Source organism: Capsicum annuum, chromosome 8 (genome assembly GCF_002878395.1).
Source record: "Capsicum annuum cultivar UCD-10X-F1 chromosome 8, UCD10Xv1.1, whole genome shotgun sequence".
NCBI classification, from domain to species: Eukaryota; Viridiplantae; Streptophyta; class Magnoliopsida; order Solanales; family Solanaceae; genus Capsicum; species Capsicum annuum.
The window spans coordinates 103,187,285-103,200,433 of NC_061118.1; positions in this window are offsets into that span (position 1 = coordinate 103,187,285).

A 13,149-nucleotide genomic window follows, 5' to 3' on the forward strand; every position below is an offset into this window, starting at 1 on the left:
ATATGCATCGCCTAACCAATCGCCCATGGCCACTAGAAAGCAAAGGCAATAGCCTAGGCGGCGCCTATGTAAACATAGGCGATAGCCTAGGCAGCGCCTTTGCTTTCTAGTGGCCATGGGCGATTGGTTAGGCGATGCATATCACTTTGAAAGGCCATAACTTCTTGCTCGGGTGTCGGATTTTAGCCAAATTGGTATCGTTGGAAAGCTAACTCGAATACCTATCATTTGACACATAGTAAACTTCCTAATTTGACATATACAGAGAGTTATGCTCGATGGAAGCTGACACACTTTACAACGTCCACTAAAACTTAGTCAATCGAAATAGTTTTAACTCGTCCATGAGTTGAAGGACCACTATGGTCTAAATTCATGCTTGAATGAATTCACATGCTACACAAATAATTAACATGCCGTATTGGTATAGGATTTTATGGCTTCGAGATTATCAATCCATCAAAATCATAGTCTTTATTGTGGCATCCAGAGATATCAAAACAAAAAATAATATTTTTACAAAATATTGTTGAGAGCCATTATAAAGCAATTTCGTATCAAATCATTTTAAAACACATGGGTGTAATGCAATAGTTTCTCAACAACAATGAAATGTAACTGAGCTAGGTGGAATACCCTACATAATTTACACCAACTGTCTAACCTCGGTTGCCACTGAGATCAGAGTATAAGTGAGGGAGAGACACACAAGACCATGTAGCATGATGTCTCAACCCAATGGTACTACCCAAGATCACTTAGCCCCGGGCTCCTACCTGTAGTCCCAATTTGGGAATGACATTAAGTCAAGTACACAAAATCACTTAGCCTGGTACGAAAATTCCATGTCGACCAACACGTTTTCCAGCGATGAGCCCTGACTGTCAAACGCCTTCTTGGGGCATCCACCTTTCACATGTAAAATCAATGCATTCAAATTTTATTTGATTCAATCACATATCATGTTCTGTAGGGTATCGTCATACCCGACTTACAAGTCCTCAATATTGCTTCCACATATGCATAAACATCTAAAAATAAAGGTGCTTCATCATTTATAAGTAGTGAACAATATTTATTTCAAATTCATGCTGTCTTTTGTTGATCACCATGTGATATGGGGTATCAACACATTATCATGGGAATTTGAAAGCAATTTATCATTCATTATTATCAAACTTCAATGGAAAATCTCAAATCACATATGCATGGTTTCAACCATTGAAGTATATAAGCAAACAATTCCCATGACATTAAGAAAGATGACTTAGAAATCATATTGAAAGCAAGTTACTAGCATTTGATTGAAAACGCCCATTTAAAAGCATGCATGTTCATAAAAACTACACCCATGAGATTTTTGGATAACCCCAAGTACCTCTATTTCCAAGGATAATAGATGTTTCTTGAAGCTTTCGGACTGGTGATTCCAAATGTGTAATTATCTTTAAAAACCTACGGTTGAATCTTAAACTATTTGGGTTTTTATTTTGAAACCCTAAAGAAAATCTTTGAGCACTTTTGAAGAATGAAGTTGTATTTTAGGGTCCTTGGAACTGAATTTCATGTTTTAGGACAAAGTAAGGGTGGAAAAGGACAACTTTGTCCCCAAAACGGCGTGTTCAAGTCACTAGAATTCTTTACATAGGCGCCGCCCATCCCATTGACTATGTTCACATAGGCGCCGCCCATCCTGTTGACTATGCTCACATACGCGCCACCTAGGCTACACCTATGTTTACGTAGGCGCCACCTAGGCTATCGCCTATGTTTACACAGGCGCCGCCTAGGCTATTGCCTTTGCTTTCCAGGTTTTATGGGCGACTGGTTAGGCGATCCATATCATTTTGAAAGGCCATAACTTCTTGCTCGGGCGTTGGATTTTAGACGAATTGGTATCGTTGGAAATCTAACTCGAATACCTATCATTTGACATAGAGTACACTTCGTAATTCAACATATATAGAGAATTATGATCGATGAATGCTGACACACTTTATAACATCCACTAAATCTTAGTCGATCGAAATAGTTTCAACTCGTCCATGAGTTGAAGGACCACTATGGTCTAAATTCACGCTTGAATGGATTCACATGCTACATAAATAATGAACATGCTGTATTGGCATAGGATTTTATGGCTTCGGGATTATCAACACATTGAAATCATGGTATTTATTGTAGCCCAAAATGCGGGGCATTATATTATCCCCCCCTTAGGATCATTCGGCCTCGAATGAAGATGCGGGACACAAACGGACACAATTTCAAGAATAATAATGGACTAGGAAAGATAAGATAAGAATAGTACCTTCTGTCTCATCCTCCATCGAAGCAAACAAATTGGGATATCTAATTCTCATGCCATCTTCTAACTCACAAATGGCTTCATCTACTTTCTGATTCCTCCACAGTACCTTTACTGAGGCTATCTCTTTGCTCCTCATCTTTCGAACTTGGCGATCTAAAATTTCAACGGGATCTTCTTCATAAGACAAGGAGTCTGTCACCTTGATACCCTCTACTGGCAATACTATAGAATCTGATATGGCCCTACATAGCTCATAAGTAACTATACCAATATTTCTCAGAATCTGATATGGACCTACATAGCGAGGTCTCAATTTACCCCTTTTTCCAAACCGCATAACTCCTTTCATAGGAGAAACCTTGAGAAACACCCAATCACCAATTTCAAACTCTAGTTCTCTTCTCCAAACATCCGCATAGGACTTTTGACGACTCTGAGAGGGCTTGAGTCGTTCTTTAATGATCTTTACTTTCTCCATCGCTTAATGAACCAGATCAGGACCATTCAACTGAGTCTCACCCACTTCATACCATCCTATTGGAGATCTACATCTCCTCCCCTACAAAGCTCCAAAAGGAGCCATCTTGATGCTGGCATGGTAACTATTATTGTTAGCGACTTCAACCAGTGGTAGGTGATCTGCCCAACTACCTTTGAAATCAATGACGCATGCCCTTAACATATCTTCAAGGTTTTGAATGGTATGCTCAGCTTGCCCATCTGTCTGAGGGTGGAAAGCTTTGCTCAAATTCACTTATGTACCTAAACCCTTCTGAAAAGATCACCAAAACTATGATAAAAACTGTATACCTCTATAGGATATAATAGACACTTATGCCCCATGCAATCAAACTATCTCCTCAATATAAATCTTAGCATAAACCTCTCCTAAATAATTAGTCCTCACAGGCAAAAAGTGGGCTGACTTTGTCAACCAATCTACAATCATCCATAAAGCATCATACTTGTTTCGGGATCTCAGAAGTCCTATAATGAAGTCCATGTTTATCATCTCCTACTTTCATAAAGGGAGGGCTATCTCTTGGGATGTACCACCCGGCCTCATGTGTTCTACCTTCATTTGTTGACAGTTCAAACACTTGGACACAAAATCAGTTGCATCACGTTTCATGTTATTCCACCAATAAAAGGTTTTTAGATCATGGTACATCTTAGTAGAACCTAGGTGAGTGACATACCTTGAAGTGTACGCCTCATTAAGGATTCTTTCCCGTAGCCCATCGACATTCAAAATGCATAACCTACCCTGAAATCTCAGAATGCCATCACCACCAATTTTAAGCAACATAAACTTTTGTTGACCAACATCTTTCTTGATTTGCATCAAGATGGGGTCTTCAACCTGCTTCTCTTTAACTTCAGCACAAAATGATGACTTAGCTAACTCATGAATAATTACCCCTCCATATTTGGAATCTAAGAGTCACATTCCAGATTTGCAAGGTGGTGAATATCCTTCACCATCTCTTTCTTTCCTCCTTCTACATGAGAAAGGCTACCCATAGACAATCTGTTGAGGGCGTCGGCTATAATATTTGCCTTGCCCAGATGGTAATGCAGACTTATATCATAGTATTTCAAATGATCCATCGAACGCCTATGCCTGAGGTTCAATTCTTTCTGTGAAAAAACATACTGCAAACTCTTATGGTCAGTATAAATATCAACATACACTCCATAGAGATAGTGCCTTTAGATTCTAAGTGCGAACACCACGACTGCTAACTCCAAGTCATGAGTGGGGTAATTGTGCTCATGAACCTTTAACTGCCTAGATGCATAAGCTATTACCTTACCACGCTGAATCAATACATAACTAAGTCCCACACGGGATGCATCACAATAAACCATAAAATCATCTATACCCTCGGGAAGGGTCAAAGCAGGAGCAGTGGTCAGCCTGTCCTTCAACTTCTCAAAACTATTTTCACATAAGTCAGACCATACAAACTTTATCTTTTTCTTAGTCAATTTAGTAAGCAGAGAATATATAGAAGAAAAACTCTCTACGAACCTTCTGTAACACCCCGACAAACCCAAGAAGCTCCAAATATCAGTTGGAGTAATAGGTCTGGGCCATTTTCTCACTGCTTCAACTTTCTGGGGATCCACTCTTATCCCGTCACTGGATACAATATGCCCTAGGAAGGCAATAATGTCTAAAAAGAGTTACCACTTAGAAAATTTGGCATACAGCTGATGATCCTTAAGGGTCTGAAGAATAATTTGGAGGTGATTGGCATGATCCTCTTTACTCTTAGAATAAATCAGTATATCATCAATAAATGCAATGATGAACAAGTCAAGAAACTGATGGAACACTCTATTCATAAGATCCATGAAGTCTACAGGGTGTTTAGTCAACCCGAAGACATAACTAGAAATTTGTAGTGACCATATCGGGTTTGGAAGGCTGTCGTGGGTATGTCTGACTCCTTAACTTTCAACTGATATTAACCTGAATGAAGGTCTATTTTTGAAAAACACTTGGCACCCTAAACTTGATCAAAAAGGTCGTTAATCCTAGGAAGAGGATATTTATTTTTAATCATGACCTTATTGAACTAACGGTAGTCTATGCACATCCGAAGGGACCCTTCCTTCTTTCGCACGAAGAGCACGGGTTCACCCCATGGGGAAACACTAGGATGAATAAAACCTTTGTCTTGGAGGTCTGCAAGCTGTTCCTTTAACGCTTTTAGTTCCGTGGGAGCCATTCTATATGGCAGAATAGAAATAGGATCAGTGTCTAGCAACACATCAATGACAAAATCTATCTCCCTAACAGGGTGTATCCCTTGGAGATCTTTGGGAAAGACTTCTAGGAATTCATTCACTACAGGGACTGACTGCAAAGGAAGGTTTTCAACTTTTGAATCTTTTACTCAGATTAGATGATACATACAACCTTTAGAGATAAGCTTTCGGGCTCTAAGATAAGAGATAAAGTGACCTCTAGGTTCCACAGAACTCCCTGCCTATACAATTGGTGTTTCATTGAGGAAAGAAAAAGTGACCTTTCAGGTTTTGCAATCAAGGGTGGCATAACATGAATGGAGCCAATCCATCCCAAGGATGGCATCAAAATCTATCATATCCAGTTCTATAAGGTCTGCCATAGTTTCCTTACTAAGAATAGACACGACACAGATTCATAAACTCTTCCACTTTGGTCTCCCTCAACTCCAGAGGAAAAAATCAATTAAGAAAAGCTTCCACAAATTTGCCCCAAACTATGGGCTCAGCACTTTCACCTTTTGCATCTTCCCAGTCAGTATACCACTGATTCGCAGCATCCTTAAGCTGATAGGTTGCTACCTTTACCCCTTCAACCTCATCCACATGCATCACCTTAAAGATTATTTCCATCTCATCCCCGAACACCTGTGGATCTTCCTCTACCTTGGTGCCAGTGAATTTAGGTGGGTTCATCTTAATGAAATGTCTGACTCTAGTAGCCTTAGGCGTAACAGATGCAGACCCAATATCTTCCGATCATTGAGCCTGGTTAGCTACCAACTGTGTCAGCATATGAATGGACCATCTGAATTCTGCATTTGAAATATCTCCCTAAGCAGTTGGGGGATAGTTGGCATTAGTCTGTAGAGCGCGAGGTGGACTAGTCGGGACTGGAGGGACTCCCGAAACAGGGACAAATTTTAGAGTGTAAGCCCTATTACGGGTCCGCATCCCATGGGTGGAACGGACCTTATTTTCTTGAGCATTCTGATCGATGATATGACGTGGAGGCATAATTGTGTTTTTAAAACACAAGTGATCATTGATTAGGGGACAGTTTAGACTCTGAAGCATGAACTAAATAACAAAAAAGGGAAATATTTCCAAAATAACGGGGAGATAAGGTTCCCTCAACATCAATTAACCTCTAAAAAACTGTCTGCAAATATTTTCAACAAATGACTAAGTCAAGTGACCATATATAAACTGGGACAAGGCCCCCAGTAGACCCCAAAACTGAATATAAGATAAAAGGACAGCAGGACGTAAGATGTTGTGAAAATAAAAGGCTTACCACTTATCTCTGCAACTCTGTCTAAAAAATCTACTGATTCTCTTAACCCCTAGACTGGGCCTCTGAACCTGAGAGGTTGGAGAGGGGAGGGGGTCAGCACAAAAGTACTTGCATATGGAGATATCAAAACAAAACATAATATTTTTACAAAATATTGTTGAGAGTCAATATAAAGCAATTTCGTATCAAATCATTCGAAAACACATGGGTGTAATGCAATAGTTTCTCAAAAATAATTAAATGCAACTGAGCTAGGTGGAATACCCTACATAATTTAAATCAACTTTCTAACCTCGATTGTCGCTGAGATTAGAGTATAAGTGAGGGAGAGACACACAAGACCATGAAGCATGGTGTCTCGACCCAATGGTAGTGCCCAAAATCACTTAGCCCCGGGCTCCTACCTATAGTCCTAATTTGGGAATGACATGAAGTCAAGTACGCAAGATCACTTAGCTTGGTACCGAAATTCCGTGTCGGTAAACATATTTTCCAGCGATGAGCCCTTACTCTCAAACGCCTTCTTCGGGCATCCACCTTTCACATGTAAAATCAATGCATTCAAATTTCATCTGATTCAATCACATATCATGTTCTGTAGGGTATCGTCATACCCAACTTGCAAGTCCTCAATATCACTTCCACATATGCATAACCATGTAAAAACCAAGGTGTTTCATCATTTATAAGTGGTGAACAATATTTATTTCTAATTCATGCTCTCTTTTGTTGATCACAATATGATATGGGGTATCAAGACATTATCATGGGAATTTGAAAGCAATTTATCATTCATTTTTGTCAAACTTCCATGGAAAATCTCAAATCACATATGCATGGTTTCAACCATTGAAGTATATAGGCAAACAATTCCCATGACATAAAGAAAGATGACTTAGAAATCATATTTAAAGCAAGTTATTAGCATTTGATTGAAAACCCCCATTTAAAAGTATGCATGTTCATAAAAACTACACCCATGAGATTTTTAGATAACCCCACGTACCTCTATTTTCAAGGATCATAGATGTTTCTTGAAGTTTGCGGAATGGTGATTGCAAATATATAATTATCTTTAAAAACCTACAGTCGAATCTTAACCTATTTGGGATTTTATTTTGAAACCCTAAGGAAAATGTTTGAGCACTTTTGATGAATGAAGGTGTATTTTGGGGTCCTTGGAACTGAATTTTGTGTTTTAGGGCAAAGTAAGGGTGGAAAAGGACCAGTTTGTCCCGAAAAAGGAGTATTTAAGTCACTAGAATTCTTTACATATCGCCTATGTTTACATAGGCTCCGCCTAGTCTATTGCCTATGCTTTCCAGTGGCCAGGGGCGATTGGTTAGGCAACTCATATCACTTTGAAAGGCCATAACTTCTTGTTCAGGTGTTACATTTTAGCCAAACTGGTATCGTTGGAAAGCTAAATAGAATACCTATCATTTGACAAATAGTAGGCTTCCTAATTCGACATATACAGAGAGTTATGATCGATGGAAGCTGACACGCTTTACAAAGTCCACTAAAACTTAGTCGATCGAAATAGTTTCAACTCGTCCATGAGTTGAAGGACCTCTATGGTCTAAATTCAAGATTGAATGGATTCACATACTACACAAATAATTAACATGCCGTATTGGCATAGGATTTTATGTATTTGGGATTATCAACTCATCGAAATCGTGGTCTTTATTGTCGCCCAAAATGCGGGGCATACAGTATTCTAGATCAAAATAATGAGTTTCACTATCACCCTATATGCAAAAAACAGGGGGTAAAACTCATAGTGTTTGCTGATGACATTATTATTTTGAAATGATGACCTCACCTCTATCACTCTACTCTAGTAGGCTTACCAAATATTTTCAGCAGCATTAGGGCTTCAAGAAAATATTGAAAAAAGTTCTATATTCTTCTAAGGAAAAAAACCACAGATGAAGCAACTTATTCTCATATTCCTGGGTTATGAGGAGGGCTCCTTGCCTTCCATATACCTTTGAGTGCCTTTGTCTTCCAAAAATCTTACAATAGATTAATATCAACCATTAGTGGATAAAATTGTTACAAAACTAAATTGTTGGTCAGCCTAGTTATTATATTAGGTAGGGAAATTGCAGTTGATTAGGTCCATAATATTTGGCACACAGACTTACTGAGCACAAATCTTCCTATTACCAAAGAAAATCATGAAGCTCATCACAAGCTACAGCAGAATATTCCTCTAGACAAGTTCTACTTTATCCTCCAAGAGAGCTTTAGTGTCTTAGGAAAAACTCTGCCATCCCAAATTTGTAGGTCGCCTAAATATACAAAATTTGTATCTATAGAACAAACCGACAATCACTAAAAACCTATGGGCTTTAGATGGAAAATGATTTCTCGGATGAACCGTATGATGTGATTCATGAGCATCAGCCAAAATTCTTCCTCACACCCCATCAACCTTGGAAACACATAGTAAACTTTGGTACCTAAAGATACCATCACCACCAATCTCGAAAGCCATCACCATCTACCTACCAGCATCCTTCTTTATTTGAAACAGGATAAGGTCCAATACTTGCTTCTCTTTCACCTCAATACCTACAAATGACTTTGCGACCTCCTTAACAATTACACCACCCACCTCAAAATCTAATAGATGGATTCCAATATTTGCAAAATGGTTAATATTCTTCACTAAATCCTATTTCTCCTTGTCCACATGAGATAAACTCCCTATGTACAACTTGCTAATAGCATCAACAACCACGTTAGCTTTACTTAAGTGATAGTAAAGAGTCATGTCATAATTCTTTAGTAACTCAAGCCACCTTTTTTCCGTAAGATTTATCTCCTTATGTGAATATGTATTCTTAACTCTTCTGATCAGAATAAATATCTTTATGGACCCTATACAAATAATGTCGCCAGATCTTCAATGCAAACACAACAACTAACAATTCCAAATCTTGAGTCAGATAGTTCTTCTCATAAACCTTTGACTGTCTAAATATAGATGCAACCACCTTGCCATGTGGCATCAACACATAACCTAGTCCTACCCAAGATGCATCAACACAGACAACAAAACCTTCAGTACCCTCAGGTAGAGTCAAGATTGGAGCCGAAGTCAACTTATCCTTCAAAATTCTCTAAATAAACCTCACAAGCGTCAAACCATAAGAACTTTACCTTCTTTTGAGTCAACTTAGTCAATAGGGAAGCAATAGAAGAGAAGTTTTCCACAAACCATTAATAAAAACTGGCTAAACCCAATAAGCTTCAAATATTTATTGGAGTCGTGGGTCTAGGCCATTTCTTAACTACAAAAACATTTTGTAGATCCACTATGAAATGGAACAACGAGAATGGGAAATATTCCTAAATATCTTGAAGCCTCTCCCTTATTAGTTTGGCATGCTACACACCCATAAAAGAGACTTTGCTTGACCTGACATTTTGGACAACTAATAACACCAAACCTAGACTCTGATACAAACATTGTCATGACCCAATCAAGTGCTTGGCCTTAATGGGTATCTCAAGTTCATCAACGACCGGAGACCACCCCTCATACCTAACCAAATAGAACATAATACCCCTAACATCAGATGAATTTTGAACATATCATAATATATATTAGGGTTAGATCATAGAATTTAAGATATGTCTATAACAGATAATCGGCTAAAACAACCAACCAATATATCCCAAGTCCATAGTAGTTGATAAAGACGTCTAAAAAAACCAAAATCAATAAAGTGTCGGAATATGCCCCCGGCCTTAACAATGATAATGTCAATGAGAATGATAAAGTAAACTCCCAATTCTAATCTAATACAAGAAACTGATGAAATGAACAAGTCTTTTGGAGGATGAAAAATCACCACTTCACCATAATGAATCAAAAAATCAAGTCGATCCACCTAACAGTGCAAGGGAAAAGTTGAAGTATTTTTAGTTCCTATATCGCGTGCGGATTCACTATTCAAAGATGGTTAGTGGGGTGAATAATATCCTGAAACTCAGGGATAGGGGACAAAATAATGTCATTTCTAACCATTTCTAATACCATGTGAGGTAAATCATAATACATATATAGTTAATATGTTGTGATAGGGAACAAGGCTTAGTATGCACTTTAAAACTTTATCCTTGATTTTGTAGCTTAACTGTCATAACATAAGAAGGAACCCACGGGCTATTTGGTCCCATCTCTTCCTTAGTTGGAAAGGCCCAGTACATGTAGCCATACAAACTAGAGGATGTATGTATGCACTATAGGGGACTCGAACCTCCTGATATACCAAGGTTACTGAAGCACCCTATTATGCAATGTAATATGGGAGGATCTAACCTCCTAATCATGTGATAATAAAAACAAGGACTGGAACCGCCTGGTCATGTAGACCCCACGTCAATAACCACAGTTATAAGTATTGGTCCCTCGGGACCACTACTTTCACAACTCAGCTACACAACCCTCTTTAAATCTTAATTAAACTATTTAACACACATTCCCTTTAACACACATTCCCATTCATTGAACAATGATAAACATATATGCAAATACTATTGGCATTATCATACCAACTATACTTGCAAGGAAACATCAACATGCCAAAAATAATTATCATCACATGTGAAATTCACAACCTTCTTGGTTCAATTATACTTTAGCTCTGGGAATTACACACCCCCATAAGGTTCAACTTAATATAAATATGCTTTATTAATATTTCACATTATACAATAGTTCAAGAGCAGTTCAATGTGCATATTTTTCATGTTCAAAATAATTTTTACAAAAGTGGTTGAGGTCATTACCAATTCAACTGTCAATATAAGCAAAATTTTGGGGAATTCACAATCCCCTAGTTTATTCACCATAGCCATGTATCAAATTGGTTTCAAAACAACCATTTACCATAACCAATGCATATACAAATACGAAACATCACAGAAACAATGATCATTCAAAACCCTCTATCCATGTTCAAAAGATAACATCAAAACAATATATATAGCACTTTAAAACACATAATTTTAAATAAAATAACAATTACGAAAGAGTAATATTCCTTAATTACCTAATATTATGGAGAGAATAAACCCTTTATGCTCTACTTGACCCACTCTTTGGAAAACCTAAGTATGGATGCTTGAGAGACTTGAAAGGGAGGAAAGAATGTTTAGAGTGTGTTATCAATGAAAATAGGGCCCCAAGTATGTTTATTGGTCGTGGGTTATTATTGGAATAAGAGGAAAATGTCTAGAATACCCCCATTAAAATGTAGGAAATACAATGTCATTCGTTATGGGTCTCATAATGATAAGTCATGACTCATTACTACTTATCTCCATGAGATGTTGTCAAGAAGTGTCACCAAGAACACACACCATTGACCTTATTACTCATATACTATGGCTTATAATAGGACCCTACAACTTGTAGCGTCCAGTAATAGTCAAAAAAGATACCATTTTGGTATACACTATACATCCTATGATTTGGACAAAACAACCCGTAATGAGTCCTCATGACTCATAGTGAGCCAGTCGTACTCAGAGCAGAAGACTTAGCCACAGACACTAGTCAGGCTATGATTTTTAGACAATGACTCGTCAAGACTCCCTATGACTCATAGGGTAAGTCGTAGTTAGGACAGTGAGGACAAAAATTTAGAAATTTTACGAATCAAAAATTTGGAAACTTATAATACCTCAATAAAGAAATTCTAGTCCAGAACTAGAAAATCCCCCTAGGGATATGGGAAGAAGCTATTGAGTTAAAAACCCAAAATAGTCTAATAAGGTTAAGTGTTGTCATTTTATCATTGCAATGACCTATTTAGGAATAATGGTAAATTTTTAGCATGATCTGTCTTTCAGTAAACAACCATAACTATTAACTCTTAAAGTGAATCAATGAACTAATGGGGACATTTGAAAGAAAACTTAATGATCTTTAATTTAGTGGGTATTGGCCCCTATAACTCTTTATATTTGAGTATGAGTGCTCGTTTTAATTTGAATCTAGTTTAAACATAGACCAAAACTAAATTTTTAAGAACACTCCCAACTTAAATTTATGCTAGGAGTATTGTTGGATATTAGTATACTCTAATGAACTATCATACTAAAGCAATAATCCTATAACCTATTACATATGAGGTTCTTATGCCTTTATTGTATATAATTTTGGTAAAGATAGAATGAGTTGTTATAATAGATATTGATGTACTCTCAATTCGCTCCAAAATGGGTGTGGTAACTTGAACGGATAGTTTTTACCCAAATTATGAAAACTCGACATTCCCAAACTTACAAAAATTTAATGCGACCTCCCATCCACTCCTAATACAATTTGATAATAATTACCAAACAACTGTCCCATAAATACTGGAAGATAGCTTTCCAACTAGTCTATGCACCATAGGCCACTATGCTCTAGGTACAACTTATGATCATTATAATCTGAGGAATAGGATTCATAATAAAATTTTTGTAATGGGTCATCTAACATAGTTGAGACACCACACAATATGACAATGCATGAACATTTTGGGTGAAAATGAAAATAATAGGGAGTAAAATGCCACTTTCAGATTTAATTGGTACTGATTGTGTATTCGTTGTTCTATCAATAGATTTGTCACTACAGTGACATTGCTGCACCAACATATCAGCCATTGTGGCGATAATCAGGTAGCACACACCATCACCATGGTGACACACACTGTCTCTATGGTGGCACTTTCATCACTATATTGATTCTTAATAAGTAGCTCAGGCTTAGTCC